The sequence below is a fragment of the Sebastes umbrosus genome, chromosome 5 (genome assembly GCF_015220745.1).
Source record: "Sebastes umbrosus isolate fSebUmb1 chromosome 5, fSebUmb1.pri, whole genome shotgun sequence".
NCBI classification, from domain to species: domain Eukaryota; kingdom Metazoa; phylum Chordata; class Actinopteri; order Perciformes; family Sebastidae; genus Sebastes; species Sebastes umbrosus.
The window spans coordinates 15309606-15323681 of NC_051273.1; the positions used below are offsets into that span (position 1 = coordinate 15309606).

General features: G+C 41.7%; 1 protein-coding gene across 2 annotated transcripts in view; it reads right to left on the reverse strand.

The window, feature by feature from the left end:
• insrb (insulin receptor b) overlaps positions 1–14076 on the reverse strand; it is a 91658-nt gene that overhangs the window by 64170 nt on the left and 13412 nt on the right. The window lies entirely within an intron of this gene.

Below are 14076 nucleotides of genomic sequence, written 5' to 3' on the forward strand. Positions count from 1 at the left end.
TCATTTATTAAGTTAAAATTAATTCACACCAGGGAGGGAGCTGTTCAGTAAAAAAGTAGCTTTCCTAAAACACTTTTATTTTAGACAACTTGTTCCAGAGCACATCAGCAAATGTATATTTACACTCAGCAGTCAGTTTATTAATAACACCTAGCCATTAAATACAATGTAATGCAACAGCCCTGAAATGAATCCCACCGTCATGAAGGTTAAAAGGTTCAGGTTTTGTTGAAACTGTTTTGAGTGGTGTTAATTCAACGTTATGTTGTATTTTTTCCATTAATAAATTCATTGTTTAGTTTAGATCTGCAACAATTAATTGATTAGTTGTCAACTATTAAATTAATTATTATTAATTGGTTCGAGTCATTTTTTAAGAAAAAAATTAAAGATTCTCTGATTTCAGTTTCTTAAATGTGAATATTTTCTGGTTTCTTTACTCCTTTATGACAGTAAACTGAATATCTTTTGAGTTGTGGACAAAACAAAACATTTGAGGACATCTTCTTGGGCTTTGGGAAACATTGATCAACATTTTTCACAATTTTATAGACCAAACAACTAATCGATTATTCGAGAAAATTATCTACAGATTAATCGACATTGAAAATAATCATTAGTTGCAGCCCTAGTTTAGTTACTAAAATGTTAGGACATACTGAAAATGTCACACAATTTCCTAAAGCTCAGGTTGATGGTACTAAATTGCAAGTTCATCACGTAAGACAATGTAAAGCAGCAAATCCACAGAATTGAGAGGCTGGATTTAAGATATATTTGGTAGTTCTTCTTGAAAAATAACTTGGAGATTAAGTTATTTTCGAAATAGTAGAAATAGGTGGTTATTTTTCTATTGAACGACTAATTAATCAATCTATCGTTTCAGCATATTTAGTGTAACATTGATGAGAGCACATCACAGTATAAATGGAGAGACGTAACTGTGGCTTACAGTAAAAGGCCGAACCATAGACTGTATATATAGATCTTTATATACATTCAATGGGCCAAATAGGCAAAAGAGTGGATTTCCAACGGCATCAAAACAAAAGGATATGAACATCAACCTCCTTTTTCCCCATTTAAGCCCTGAAAACACCAGTGATCTGCAGTAAGTAGAGCAGAGCCATTCATGAAACAGCCTCGCTAAAGTCCCCTCTACAATCTGACTGGCCGCGAGCGCTTTCTCCCTCCCTCTCACACACACACACACACACACACACACACACACACACACACACACACACACACACACGCTCTCTCTCTTCTCATTGGCTCCAGCATTATTTCTCCAGAGAGGAAATTACTGTATGGCACTGTCTGATGTGAATGAAGCAGACGTGAAGGGGTTAACAGAAATGAAGCCTGGAAGCAAAATGCTTATCCATGCTCATTCATACTCTTTAGCTGCTGCACACTGGCACTCACACGCACACACACACAAGCCCACATTTGGACCAGCTAATGCATTCACACACTTATTCACACACATACATCAGAAGAGAGGAGAATTCATTAGGGGACAGTTACTTACAGTAATGTACAGAGAGAAAAGGCATGCTGCTGCACGCTACAAATAATATGATGCACATTTCCAATGTATTCCACAGAAGTTAAAGGGAAATTATTAACTGGGAGGGATGAATGCCTCATAGTTGAAATAATATATTATCTTATTTGATCTTTTACAGAGCAACATATGAGCTGCTGTCAAAGCCGTGCAACCATTTTCCTCCAACAAAATACATCAGGGATGGTCATATAGGTTGGATGTTTCTCTACCAGATCACTCCAAAAATATGAGCTGGCTCATCCGCCAACACCTTTGTCAAAGCAAGTGTCATGTGCTCATGTGAACAGACCTGCTGTTTAAAATAGAAGAGTTATGACTGACTGCTTGATGCGGCGACGCGCCAGATGATGTTTGTGTTACAATAAGAGGTGCATTTGCATAAACTCTGCAACGTCGACACACACATTTAAACTCAGTGAACTTACACATTATCTACACAGGTAGTGGTTAGACATATAATACTAGTTTGTTCACATCACAACCATGCAACCAACTAGGGCTACAACTAACAATTATTTTCATTGTTGATTAATCTGTCGATTATTTTCTCATTTAATCGATTCGTTTTCAGAAAATTGTGAAAATGCCAATCAGTTTTTCCGAAAGCCGAAGATGACGTCCTCAAATGTCTTGTTTTGTCCACAATTCAAAGATATTCAGTTTACTGTCATAGAGGAGTAAAGAAATCAGAAAATATTCACATTTACGAAGCTAGAATCAGAGAATTTTGACTTTTGTTTTCTTATAAAATGACTCAAACCGATTAATCGATTATCAAAATAGTTGCCAACTAATCTAATAGTTGACAACTAATTGATTAATTGTTGCAGCTCTAGTATCAACCATACTACCAGCCATAACGGCCCAAAGCAGATGGTTATGGTCAATAAGCAACATGCGAGAAGAATGGATTTAAAAGCAATAATGAAACGTTACAACTTGTTTCCTCTACGAGAAGCAAACATTAGGCTACATCTCTTAGTCATTTATCGGACTGCAACAAAGAGAAAAGAATGGCTTGTAGGAAAATAAGCATATTCGACATTAAACCCATTGTGGTAATCAAATGTGAATATCTGTCATCAATATAAGTTCAATTTGTTAAAAAAACAAGTATATTGAAAAGGGCCCGAGCTTGTGCATGCAGGGTAAAATGAGCTTCTTATCAGAGAAGCGATCTAATGGTCTCCATCTCGTCTGCTGCTTTCAAATCGATGATACAGACGCACACCTGCTAATCACACTCCGTCTGTAAGCATCTTCCATGCATCTTAATGGTGTGAACCCCATCTGCTCGCCACCTTTTGCTATGTTCCCCATTTAATACGCTCAATTCTCCACTACCACTTTGCACACACTAAGAAAATAATCAATTGCACTAAAACATGCATCTTAAAATAGATAAAAAGTCTGAATGCATTGCAGTGGACTACTTTGTTCCATTGAGTTGTTATTGACCGCGGTTATTTCCCAGGTGTAAGCTACCTATTAACTTCCCATTCTGTTAATGGTTAGCGAGACAAACATGTCAACAATCTGGGTGCAAACTCTGACCAGCAGCACATCAATGAGACGGTTTAAGTGACTTCTCATAATGGACAGGAGCCAATAAAGCCTGTAATCACTACACGGCCAAATAAAACCGTGTTGTTTACTACAACAGCGTGTTGGCAACTGGGGCGCTTTATTCAGGTGTGGAAAAAGTCAGATATCAAATGGTCAGAAGGTATTTTGCTAAGTACAAACTGGTAGCCTCCTGTTATTAACTTTGAAAAAATGTCTGCATCAGGCTGAAGGGAAAAAAGTCAAATTGAAATTTAAAAAGCCATGCAAGGCATCGGTGTTTCACATTATTTCAAGCATGTAAATTAGTTCCTGATATGTGTTCTGTGATAGTGTAAAGTAAAATAAATAAATCAGAATAAAATAAAAAGAGCTTCACAATTTAGTATACGATTTATCCAAAAAACATTTAAACTAAAAGAGAAATATACACACGATAGCAAGCCTGAATGTCAAAATCTTGTTATTTGCTTCTAGACACCTAACAAAAGAGTAATGAAACGCAGGCAGGTATGTTGATAACAGTTATCTTATTTGACATAGTGACAAAACTTTAAAGATAAAAGGAATTGTGCAGGTGAGATATTTAACAGTAGCCATCAACTTTACTCCTTTGTATACAAGATTGACCGAAAACGTTTCCAAAACAACGCAGCAGAGCTTCGACTCTTATGGAGCCGCCAATTTTCTGGAAGTTTTAACATGCCTTTGTGTCTGCAAAAGTAGTCCGTCAATATCTCTCTAAACAGCAGGAGTTCTGTATTAAAGTGACAAAATAAATTATAAATAAATTATAAAATCATATGAAGCTCCTCTCACTTTTCGTCGCTCTGTGAGTCCATTTTTGACAAAAAACACTGAGAAACATCAACATATTCATCCATTCATTGTCAACTAGGTCAGACAGCAACAAGTAATCATCACTGTCTGTCGTTCACCGTGTACTGAAATCACTTCCATCAATCAAAACCAATCTGAAAACATCAGCTTGGATAGAAAACATTTTAGGTCTGTAACGATTAATCGTTTTGTTGTCAACTATTATCGGCAACTATTTTATTAATCGTTTTAATAGTATTTTTTTAAGGGAAAAAAAGTCAATTCTCTGATTCCAGCTTCTTAAATGTGAATATTTTCTGGTTTCTTTACTCCCTTATGACAGTAAATTGAACATCTTTGAGTTGTGGACAAAACAAGACATTAGAGGACGTCATCTTGGGCTTTTTAGGAAACACAGATCGACATTTTTCACCATTTTCTGACATTTATAGACCAAACAACTAATAAATGAATCGAGAAAATAATCAACAGATTTATCGACAATGAAAATAATCGCTAATTGCAGCCTTGAAACATTTAAACGGAGCGTTCAAATGTATCCACATTAGTGCAGACGTGGCCAAAGCCAGCTCAACTTTGCACACTTCCTGCCCTCAGCAAGCCTCGCCAGCAGCCAAAAACAACTCATAAAATAAGACAATAAATCCATTTCGGCTGTTAAGCATCTCATCAGATAAGGTTGAGTTTGAAACAACAACAGCTACTCATTCACGCAAGCCAGCCACTTTGGCCTGGCCGCACCCTCTTTATTAGACACATACTGTATCAGGAACCAAAACACAAAAACACACTTCTTCCTTCACTATGTGGCAGTTGGTGTTATTCCCAGCAACCTTACACCTCTCTGCCCCTCCTGCCTTATCTCCTGGACACATCAAACAGGCCTACAGGCCACCCACTCGCTGTCAGCCTGCAGCACTAACCGGATACCTATTGTGCAACACGGCAACATAACAAACTACGTTACGCAACAGCAGCAGGGCCAGGGTGCAACTCACCTCTGGCCACAATGATCTTCAAGAAAACACCAAGAGGACACAAACATGACCTTTTCACATTAAAGTATGGGTAAGAAATGTGTTACTGGAAAATGAGGTGTTTCACACAGCGTGCTAACAGGCTAGCACATACAGTATGTCACGTCTCCTGTTGGAAGAGCTTTATTGACACAAAGAAATGTTAGTGGGCCATGAGGGGAAGCAGTACGCGGCGCTGCTGGGAGCTCCCTCCGCAAAATGGAGTCTTGTTTTCGACTGACAGGAACGAGAGAGAGGGGGGGAGGAGTGAGGAGGGGTCGTAGGTCATCGGGGGGCAGATGGGGAAGGGGGTGGGAGGAAAGGAGTGGAGGAAGGGTTGTTATGTAGTCAGGGGTTGGCTGCGAGAGCCACTGTGTCTTTAAAATAATGAGCTATCTCCTCCTTCTCTCCTCCCAGGTTTAGGAGCAGGGGGACGCAGGAGAGCGCCAATAGGGAGAGTCAGAGGGAAAACGGGTCGCGGGCAAAAAGAGGGGGTGAAGGGGGCGGCAGGGAAATGATGGGAGGGGGAGTGAGCGGGGTGAAAGTGTAACCTGAGCCCAGGCAGGAACGCAGGGTGACGTAAGGGACCTACAGGACGGTTGGTGATCACATGCATGAATGGAGGGCCGCTATGGACCGCTGTTACATGACAAGCAACACACACACACACAGACTCACAGTGAGGAGGGAGGAGGGGGAGAGTTTGCTAACTACTGGCCACAAACACAACAATAAGCAATTTTCACCTACAACATAAAATACTCAACAAACTGAGCTTATGACTGGATGACTTCAGAGATCAAGCAAGAAAGACACCTGTTGCACAGTTTTTCATTTCTTGTCATGTAAAGAAAGAAAATTGTCAAACAAGAATGCTCTGACACAAGGAGCTGCTGTTTTAATTTACATTTTGACTTATATAAACGTAGCTTCATATAAAAAACAACCTGGTAGACATTGTGCGGGCGGGGGGGTTTTTGGTGGACAATGACCGTGACCCCTCTGAAGCCCACCCTCCCACTGAGGACCACCCATAAGCAGACAGCTTGGTGCTCTCACTGGCTGTACAGGAGCTCTTAATTACAATAACAACCCAATCAGCCGCTAATGAGCCTGGGGGGGTGGGGTGCGGGGATGAGGAGGGGAAGGGGGCGAGGTCCGTATCGGTGCAGAGAATGGAATAGCAGAGCACGGACTGGAACGTACTGTACCATACTGTGGATCTCTATAGGCGAAATGTGGGCCATCCACCCGCCTTCCCTGTCTGTTTGACACTTAATTTGGCAGCAGGAATGAGAAGAGGAGGAGGAAGAGAGAGGGAGGAAGAGAGGGGTGTCAGACAAACAGAAACAGCAGAGGAAAAAGCTCGGAGATGGAGCGAGGTGAACGAGTTTAAGTCCTCAATAGGAGATTAACAAATTCCCTTGCAAAATTTTACATTTTGAGGATCTGCATTCTCAGAAATGGTTCTTGATAACAAACACGTCAAAAAAAGATGCCGCCGTCTAGACATTTGTCACTTTTTTGAATAGTTATGAGGTCTTTTCACACATTCGTGCTGTAACAGAAACTGAATAAATTACCCAAACTGTTCCGGAGAAGGCCGCAGCTTCTGCTGTTCACACAAGCAATGCCTGCATGCTATTTTACATGTAGGTTTGGGCGATAATTAGGGCTGGGCAATATATCGATATTATATCATATCATGATATGAGACCTGATATCGTCTGAGATTTTGGTTATTTTATTCATAATGCAATATACCAGGATGGGATAGAGCTTAACAATACTGGGGAAAAAAAAACATTGTTATGTATAATTTATTATATTATGATACTTTTTTTTTTCCATTACTCTTCTTTTTTATTATTTCTTTCATATCTGTCAAATTAAAAGTTAGACTCTACATAATCAGAATCAGAAATACTTTATTGATCCCCAGGGGGGAATTTGGACATTACAGTTGCTGTTATATAAAGCATTAAGTACAAAAAAAATAGAAAAAAGGTAACGCATAAATTATGTATTTAGTGCTACGTATACAACACAATATATATGGAGATAAATAAATAATAGAAATCAGAAATAATGAGAAATGAGACCTTCAATCCGCTCTGAGAATGACTGCGATCGCTCTTTTGTTGTGCATGCATGTGAAACCAGTAACCAAACTGTAATTAGATGAGGCTGAATTATGTTATTTATCAAAGGGACTGACTGTTCACGTTCAAAATTGGTCATAAAAAGTGAATTTTGATAGTTTTCATTTTCTATCAGGCAGTAAAATGGCTCCTTAGTTTACGATGTTGCATCCAGCTTGCCTTATTACATTGCATGTTCGCATGTCACTACAGCACATACGGCATTGTAATGTTGATGCTGAAATGATGTTTTGTTCAGCTCTAAAATGAAACGTCAGCAGCAACGTTACACAACTTATGTAGTCCTGTTGCTGTAACAGACATTGACTGTGATATTGCGGCATAAGCTCCTTGTCCACACACAAACCTTTAGGAGCAAAATGAAGTTGAATAGTAATAGTATAGATTGCATATGTGAAAACTATTAAATGGAGTATTTAAAATGTGAGTAGTGACAAAGTTTATTGTATGTATAATCCATTCAGTCCTTCTGCTTTCTGTGATGTGTAATTTGAAACTAAGGTGTCAAAATTACTCCAACAATGTCTCAAGACAGTCCAATACTTTTAATCTACTTGGCAAGCTACTGTATGGCAGCAGGACAGATAGTGATTATAAAAGGTGCCATTCTGAACAACAGATTAACTGAATACTGGTATCAAGTTTTTCAACTCTGATTTAGACGTGTTCAGACTCACAGAAACCTTAAACGCTGTGTGAAGTAGCTATATGGTGTGCAGCTGAGAGAAACATAATGATGATGATTTTACTACACAGCTGTGGAATGAAAGACTGTGGTTCATGCAGTGTGCTTACAACAGTGGGATCATCCGTGTAACCTCTCTGCTTTCACTTCTTTTCCTTGCTCAGATCATAGGAATATCATCCAGGTCGGCTCTAAATCATAAGTATTGGCTGTTTGTAATAAGTGTGATCAAAAAAGCAAACATTCTTCCATTTTTGCACTCATTCTATGTGACTCAAAAAACGGCAGAAATACTGGCAAATTTCACTTTAGCTCCGAGCCATTTTAGCACGTCATCTGTCTGTTTCACATCCTTGTCAAATATGAAGCAGAATTAGCTCGCAGAATAAGCTCGCCATAATTACAGCTCAAGAATTACTTGAGCATGACCGGTGCAACTGAGGTCATGCCGATGTAACGGCTATCTCTGATAGAAACTGCCATCTCCACCATTCAGTGAGCACCCACAGCTGCAGCCTCCGTTATAGTGGAGCTACAATTTCAGACAGATTCTTCTCTTATTTTTAGAGTTGTGCCCCCTGCAGAGAATTTAATATGCATCGACTAACAGTAGCTGGCTGGCTAGCCCCGTGCTGGCTGGCAGTGAGAAAGTGGATCACACTGGCTGCTTTAGAAGGTGAGAGTGGAGCCCTCTGTGGCCCAGGGACCAGCCTGCCTCTGCCTTTCGCGAGGGCGGCCTCGCGTTAGCTTAGCGTGAAACCAGACCTGTCTAGCATGAAACCAGGTGGCGGCTAACTCTGGACTGTGAGAAGTTTCCTCTCTCTGTCAGCTTAGACGCACGTTGTTGCCCCCGATGAGGTGATCTGCTGATTATAGATTTGTCAACAGCTCAGTTGCTGAACAAACCCCAGGAGAGAGAATATGCGGCGGCGGTGCCAAGTTGACTGCCAGTGGAAAAATGCATTTGTTTGTTAATATAGCTGTGGAAAGTTCTGAGAAGTAAAGCCAGCTCCCCGTGCGCCCACTGCCAAGCTGTGGCTTTCTACAGTGAAAAATGATGCTGAGAAATTGCATGAGAGGCATTTTGATTAACATGTACCAACTTGTACCTCCAAAACAAAGAGAGTTGAGGACCAAAATAACAGTATGTGAGCCAGGGAAAGACAGAGAGGGGGGCAGTTTGAAGAGTGGAAATAATCGCAGCGCACCATTAAATTAAAACCACACAGGAAATATTTTTAAAGAAGAAATCTTCTGTTAACAATAAGAGGGGACCAAGTGATACGTGACTGACCTGCACTACCACATTTGAGGGCATCAGATAAAAGTGGGGGGGCTTGGGAGCGGAGAGAGAGGGAGTGTGTGGGTTGGAGCACCTGTTCCTCCATTGCCTCAGCTTCCCATTGAGGAGCATGGCAAGGGGAGCTGGCCGAGCCTATTTATACACAACGCTGGGTCCCGTTACAGCTGTGGCACCGGGCCAGGCTGTGGCAGATTGAAGCGGGTAGAAAAGAGCAACATGCAGGCCCTGCGCTGTCAGATGGCTGGCCAAGAAAAGAGAGCCCTAAATCAAATCACACTGGTGACTTTGGCTCGCCTCCTTCCATCTACCTTCCGGCACTGGCAAAGGAGAGACGGAGGGAGGGATGGAGGGAGGATAGGTACAGACAGAGGGAGACAAAGAGACAGAATATAAACAGAGAGAAGGAACAAGGAAGTGAAAAAGAAGTGAGGGGGGGCACTTGTTTTTAAAAACAATGACTCGCTATTTTCTACTTCCGAGCTTGGTTCGACCTTCGACTCGAGGCTGCTAGGAGAGAGAAGAAAAGACAGGTGTAGGAGCAAAGTGGAGGAACACAGGGCAGAATAAATAAGAGCAGAATGTGTGTTTGACATCTTCTAAGACTGACAGGGCACCTGATAGGAACTGATCCCTCGAGTCCATGTCCACCAACCCAAACACCAAATATCCACTGCATGGATACACATAGTCTGACAGTGATACATGCCTCATGTCCATCTTAGGCTACGTTCAGATTACAGGGCTTAATGATCAATTCAGATTTTTTGCCCAGATCATATCTTTCTGCCTCGACTGTTCACGTTCATGTATGAAGTGACCCATATCTGACATCAGTGTGAACGGATCTCTGCCCTGAAACACCTCACATGCCACCAATGACGTCACACACATCGGGGACTGCCATCCGATGGCGCATTGTTCCGAAAATACACACTGGAGTCATTGGAGTCCAGTGACTGCCAGACTCTGTTAAATATTGCTCAATTTAACACACATGATACTCCTAAATCATAACGTATGACGTAGTATGACTCCTAAAGAAAGACTTTTCATTTTGGCTGATATTTAACTTCAACAGCTCTTCTGTGAACTAACTAGATGTGTAACGTTACTGTTTTAGAGCAAAAAAAAAAATCGGATATGGGGCCACATTTGTTTGTAATGTGACCGTGGCCTTGTATGTAAGGTTGATATGATATAAGATGTCAGAGACTCTAAGGCCCTTTCACACTCAAAAGCAGAACAAGGGGCTAACCTGAGGGCTTCAATTTGCTCATATTTGACAAGACAATTGAAATACATTTTATCTGGCGACCTTACAGTTTGCTAGCCTGTCTCTATATCTCCAGCATACTGCTCTGACTCCATACTCAAAACCAGCAAACAAAAGCCAAGAATTCAAAATCCTCAGTCCATATGTGAAGCAGATAAGATGTTCATTGTCTTTGTATCTGAGGTTTTTCCCTTATTGCCCAGTTCCTCATTCCATTTCCAACCTTTTCTCTTTCTCCTTCCCTCTGCCACATATGCTTCTGCAGCACAGCGTAGTGTAATTTTCTATCAGATCTAGTCAGCCTTTCCGCTTAATTTCATGACCGACTGTAACCAACATGTTCCCTGTCTAGAAAATAATTGGACAGCTGGTAATACACAAACCAAGAAAAGAAAAAATCTGAAAAATTCTGGCCACGCCTTACAAAACAGCTAAACCAGGTGGTGCTCCAAACAAATAAAAAGCATGTTGGGGGGGGAGCAGCATTCCTCACATAGTGGAAGCATTTGGGAACAGACAGACAGAGGACTATGAAACAAGAGCAGGTAATCAACTGCAGGCTGGACTGTGCCGACGATATAGTGCAAGACAGACAGACAGCACACACACACACACACACACACACACAGACTGGAGTGACTAATACAAAAAACATCTGATGTTCCTTTTCATCTTCCCACGTTAGCGAGCGGAGCGCAGAGCAGCGTCTTGGTGTGGTGAGCCTCGGCCTGAGAGGGAGGCAGCCCGGGCTCGGTTCCCCTGCTTGACTTGCAGCCGCACGGCAGCAGCTGCAGGGCCCGGCCCCACCAACGCTCCGACCCACAAACCAGATCTACACATGAGGCTGGACGAGCTACGCCTGCCTGGTGGCTCTGCCAAATCGGCTTCTTCAATCCCATATGGCTTTCTTTCTTCTTCCAAATGGGCCTGTCTGCTTAAGACCTCTACGGTTGAACAATGGCTGTGAAGCTACACTTCCAATCTTAACCTGCTTCCTGCAGTTTGTGCTTTAGCCACTCAGCATTCAGATTGAAACAGAAAAAAATCAAGACGAAGAGGGATTCTCGAATGGGACAGCTGCCCAGGCTGTAGCTCAACATGCTAACTCTTTCTTGTGACACTTAGTAGTTTTTACCTCCAGCTAAAACAGTTTAGGGGTTTAGTGGAGGTATTCCCTGTGTGGTGAATGGACGAGTGAGCTCATCCCAAGCATGGCAAATCCTATTGATTTGACTGGATCGCTGCGAGGCTGCCAACTCCGAGCTAGAGCGGAATCCAAAATTTGATGCAAACGAAGAAAAACACCCAGAGAGGAGGAAATAATTTCATTCTAACTGCCTTGAAATGAGACTCAAATTGTTTGTGTGTGTGTGTGTGTGTGTGTGTGTGTGTGTATGAGACTAAAGAGGAGTGAGGGGACGAGTTAACAAGCCCAGGAAATGGGAAAGTAAGAAAGAAAGCGATGGAGAAAGCAAAGTGGTACAGAAGCACACAGAGGGGGAAGAGTTGACAAACCAAGATGGAAAAGAGGGAGAAGCAGAGGGGAGGCTGGAGGGATGGAGAGCAGAGGGGCCAGGTCAGTTTAATGGCCCGTTTGTCTGCACTGTTAGACCACCAGCTCTCACTGGCTGCTGCAGGAAAACCTCACACACACACACACACACATCCTGCTTCCTTCTTTCCATATCTCTCCCTCCCTCTACCTTTTCCATTGCTCAGGCCTGTACCCACAGCTGTGGGAGTGACTCCTTCCATTTAAAGTCCAACTGAAATTAAATTGTATTTTTTTTTGTCTGCTGGCTATCTGCTCTGTAAATCACTTGTCTTGTGTTCTCTTGCCGTTCATCTCACTCAGAGTCCATCCTTACCATAATAACACTACTTTAGGATCAACGGAAGTTATTCGGGACCACGTTTTTTACGTTGCTGCAGTTTCACAAGCGTGTGGGAAAACTACGGTGGCCTTCAGGTAACGTAAACACGTGAAAGGCTCTCGCTAGAGCCAGCATTTGGTTTGTCAATTCTGGGCTACTGAATATGGTGGAGCAACATGTCGGTCTCCGTGAAGAGGACCCACTCCCTATGTAGATATGAAGGGCTCATTTAAAAACTAACGAAAAAACACAATGATTCATAGTTTCAGGTGATTATACACTAATGAAAACATAGTTGTGTATTATTTTCCATTTCTGCCAATAGATCCTCCTAAATGTTACACACCGTTCCTTTGACGTGTTATCTATGAATATTTTAGTCGTAGGTTTTTGATTGTGAGCAAACATCCCCTCCGCCTGCTGTTTGTTTTTCCTTTGCAGATTCTCAAAGACTTCAGATCATTGCCCTCCTCTGTTGGTTTTTCCGTACAGGATATCAACGAGCATGCTAGGTATGGCATGGATGGAATACTGACGTCATGTTAACGTTCAAAAGGCCCCCCGGTCAACAAATCACTCGCTGTTACCTCGCCTCTGACAGACGAGTCCCTGGAGGGGAGGGCGGCCTGTGGCCACAGCGGTATTGTAAAATGACTTTCATTCATTACGCTGTCATTTAACAGCAAGGCATGATTCAATATGGGCCCCCTTTAACTGTAAGTGAATTAGGAATGCTTGACGCAGGCTCATAAACTAGACACAAGCTCTTCATCTCTCTGTCCCGTTTCACTCCGTCTTGGCACGAGTCCGTCCAGTGTTTTCTTCCAGATGGAGGCTGCAGTATCAGCGCTGCCACACTGGGACACTCCTTTCACTCCAGTCTGTCCTTAAGTGTCTGTTTTCCTCACTTTCTTCAAGAGCAAGACGCCTAATGGCCGGTTAAACATTGTTGCAGCAGCAAAAGGCATGTGATGCACACACACACACACACACACACACACACACACACACACACACTGAAGCATGTGTCAACAACTAACCAATGACATTTAAAGAAACTAGGTCTGACCTGAATGCTTCAACGCTTAATGTTTTGCCATAACTGATGCTTACGTCTCTACTCAAATACTTTGTTTTTTTCCGAGAACACACACACAAACGCACACACTGAGGGGTAGAGATCACACCACTGCTTTTACTAAACAGAAAACTTTGAAAGTGTATTCAACATTGACATATTGCTGATTGTTTTGTTCAGTATTGTTTCAACCTTCAACTCAATTCACATTAACTGAAATCTGGCATGCAGTTCAGAGAAATTTTTGCTAATTTGCTTGTCTGAGAATCATTTTTGACAACCCGCTATAGGACTTTGGTCTTTGCTAATGCTTTCCAAAACTGTAAATTGCATTGCAGCCATTTAAAAACAAAAAATCTCTGTTAACCTATCTATCAAAATCAGTTTGTGAATTGTTGAATGGTTGATTGGTCCTGTACAAATCAAATTAAGCTCAGTTGATTCACACTAAATGGTTTTTTCTATTATTACTATTCTGGCGTGTACGAGGCCGTTAGTGGGTTTGTTATTACACGTATCACTGCCAAGGAAAGCCACTGTTCAATAGATAAAACTCCCAAAACGCAGAAACAAACCAGTTAATAAAAAACAGTTAACAGTTAATAAAAGACTGCTAATAAAAATCATACAAGCATACATTCTGTAATTAAAAGATTACATTTACTGCTTGGCCAGTGGTTTTGTGAGGCATGGCCAGATTCTCGCCCAT